Raw genomic sequence first — 3,230 nt, 5'->3', positions numbered from 1 at the left:
GGGAGCGCTACGAAGTGTGCTCCAAGGTGCGGCGTGCACGTTGTCGGAGCCCGGTTTGCCCCGGGTGCGCACCTCGCCTGCACCTTGGCCGGGGTGGGCACCTTGGCTGGGTTTGCCCAGGGTGCGCTCCGAAGCGGGGTTACTGGAGCGCCCCCTCTTTTTTTGTCAGAGCGTTTGGTGGGGTTTCTCGCATTGGCTCTTCCCAGGCCCGGTTGTTGGGTGCGCTCCCACCCTGGCGCGCGCGAAGTTGGAAGTTGGGTTAATTGCCCGGGCGCGCACCTTCGCCAGGGTGGGCACCTTGGTGCGCACACCTTGGCTGGGCTGCGCACCAGGGCGGGCTCAAGATGGCACCAGCATTCCCTTTTTCTCACTATCTTTCAAAACGGAAATTTTAAAATCTCATTTTTTTTTTGCCTTTTATGGAAATTAGTGAAGGCATCGCATCAAAGGTGCGCACCTCGCTGCCCACCTTGGTGTGCTCCGAGGTGCCCACCACGGTGCGCAACGCCGGTGCGAACCCGGGAGCGCCCCGATGTGTGCTCCAAGGTGCGGCGTGCACGAAGTCGGACCCCGGTTTGCCCCGGGTGCGCACCTCGCGTGCACCTTGGTGCGCACACCTTGGCTGGGTTGCGCGGCCTGGTGGGCACCATGGTGCGCACCAAGGAGCGCTCCGAAGTGTGCTCCAAGGTGCGGCGTGCACGAAGTCGGAGCCCGGTTTGCCCCGGGTACGCACCTCGCGTGCACCTTCGCCGGGGTGGGCACCTCGGCTGGGTTGCGCGCCCTGGTGCGCACCAAGGAGCGCTCCGAAGTGTGCTCCAAGGTGCGGCGTGCACGAAGTCGGAGCCCGGTTTGCCCCGGGTGCGCACCTTCGCCGCGGTGCGCACCATGGCGTGCACGAAGTCGGAGCCCGGTTTGCCCCGGGTGCGCACCTCGCGTGCACCTTCGGCGGGGTTGCGCGCCCTGGTGGGCACCATGGTGCGCACCAAGGAGCGCTCCGAAGTGTGCTCCAAGGTGCGGCGTGCACGAAGTCGGAGCCCGGTTTGCCCCGGGTGCGCACCTCGCGTGCACCTTCGGCGGGGTTGCGCGCCCTGGTGGGCACCATGGTGCGCACCAAGGAGCGCTCCGAAGTGTGCTCCAAGGTGCGGCGTGCACGAAGTCGGAGCCCGGTTTGCCCCGGGTGCGCACCTCGCGTGCACCTTCGCCGCGGTGGGCACCATGGCGTGCACGAAGTCGGAGCCCGGTTTGCCCCGGGTGCGCACCTCGCGTGCACCTTCGCCGGGGTGGGCACCTCGGCTGGGTTGCGCGCCCTGGTGCGCACCAAGGAGCGCTCCGAAGTGTGCTCCAAGGTGCGGCGTGCACGAAGTCGGAGCCCGGTTTGCCCCGGGTGCGCACCTCGCGTGCACCTTCGCCAGGGTGGGCACCTCGGTGCGCACACCTTCTCAATGTTTTCTTGCCTTTTCTGGAAATTGGTGAAGGCAGCGCATCAAAGGTGCGCACCTCGGTGTGCTCCGAGGTGCGAACCCGAGAGCGCTCCGAGGTGCCCACGAAGTCGAAAGTCGGGTTAATTGCATTGTTTTCCCCGGGTGCGCTCCGAGGTGCGCAACATCGGCGCGCACCAAGGAGGGCTCCGAAGTGTGCTCCAAGGTGCGCACGATGGCGTGCACCTCTGGTGCGCACGATTCGGAGCTCGGTTTGACCGGGGTGCGCACACCTTGGCTGGGTTGCGCACCTTTTGTGCGCTCCAAGGTGCGCACGAAGTCGGAGCTCGGTTTGCCCCGGGTGCGCACCTTCGCCAGGGTGCGCACCTTGATGCGCACGCCTTGGCTGGGCTGCGCACCTTGGTGGGCGCCATGGTGCGCACCTTTCGTGCGCTCCAAGGTGCGCACGAAGTCGGAGCTCGGTTTGCCCCGGGTGCGCACCTTGGTGGGCGCCATGGTGCACTCCGAGGTGCCCAAGATTGGTGCGCACCAAGGAGCGCTCCGAAGTGCGCTCCAAGGTGCGCGCGAAGTCGAAAGTTGGGTTAATTGTCCGGTTTGCCTCGGGTGCGCACCTTGCGTGCACCTTCGCCAGGGTGGGCGCCTTGGTGCGCACACCTTGGCTGGGCTGCGCACACCTTGGCACCCGCGTTTCCTTCATTTTAAATTTTTTTTTTTTACAATCTCTCAAGTGGGAAATTCTATAATCTCAACTTTTTTTGCCTTTTCAGGAAACTTTTGAATGGAGCGCATCATTGGTGCGCTCCGAAGTGTGCTCCAAAGCTCTCTCCAGCTGCGTGCACCTGCCCCGGCCGCGCACCCGGCCCCGCCCAGCTTCGCTCACCTGTCCCGGGCGTCTGGTGCGGAACCTTAGAGTAAGAAACATCACCGTGCACCTTGGCCAACGTGCGCGACTCGACCGAGCGCGCACTGGCCGAGGTGCACACCGATTTCACCTGGGTGCGCGCGCAGCACCTCGGGCGCACCGGGGTGCGCGCACAACGCCCGGGTTGCACCGTGGCCTGTGTGCTCGGGGCGCCTCGGGTGCGCGCTCGGTGTCGCCCCCCGCGCGCGCGGTAGTGCGGGCAGCGCACCCCGGCCCGGCCCGGCCCCGACGAGAACGCAAACGGGCAAAAGGTTTATTCAAATAGCATTGCGACGCCCGGCGAAAAACTAAAAAAGGGTGCAACACCGGGACTTCCCGGGAGGTCACCCATCCCAGTACTACTCCGGCCCAAGCGCGCTTAACTGCGGAGTTCTGATGGGATCCGGTGCACTAACGCTGGTATGATCGCACCCGTTATGAGCTTGTCGCAGTGTGTACTTAGCAAACCGCGACCCACGTGCGAATCCACCCCGGCCACCCACCCCCGTCGAGGTGCACACCCTCCCTCGCGAAGTGCGCCCCGTTCGCCAAGTGTGAGCCCTGCCCGGGTGCGCGCACCTTGCTAGGGCGTCGGGTGTGCACCCGGCCCGGCCTACGTGCGTGCACCTGGAGGGGGCGTCGTGTGCGTGCAGTGTCCCGTCTGCAACGCGGTGCCCACACACCACCTCGGGCGCAACGACCTGCGCTCACATGTGGGCCGAGTGCACCTTGGTGCATGTTCGGGGCGCCTCGGGTGCACGCTCGATCTTGCCCCGGTGCACCAAGGCGCTCGGTTTGCCCCGGGTGCGCACTTGGTGCAAGGTGGGCACCCAAAATAGGGATCAAGCACCAAAACACAAGTTTCGGGATGCAAAATGGGACCCAAGGAC

At 65.3% G+C, this 3,230-nt stretch overlaps 1 non-coding gene across 1 annotated transcript; it reads right to left on the bottom strand.

Annotated features, from left to right (window-relative positions):
• Positions 1-2,655: 2,655 nt before the first annotated feature.
• On the bottom strand, positions 2,656-2,774 carry LOC131862400 (5S ribosomal RNA). Its single transcript, XR_009361416.1, has one exon. It is a non-coding gene; the product is annotated as a 5S ribosomal RNA (ribosomal RNA).
• Positions 2,775-3,230: the final 456 nt, after the last annotated feature.

This window comes from Cryptomeria japonica, unplaced genomic scaffold (assembly GCF_030272615.1).
Source record: "Cryptomeria japonica unplaced genomic scaffold, Sugi_1.0 HiC_scaffold_42, whole genome shotgun sequence".
In the NCBI taxonomy this organism is placed as follows: domain Eukaryota; kingdom Viridiplantae; phylum Streptophyta; class Pinopsida; order Cupressales; family Cupressaceae; genus Cryptomeria; species Cryptomeria japonica.
The sequence above is the reverse complement of the archived record's forward strand: the minus strand, read 5'-3'. Positions and strand labels throughout refer to the sequence as shown.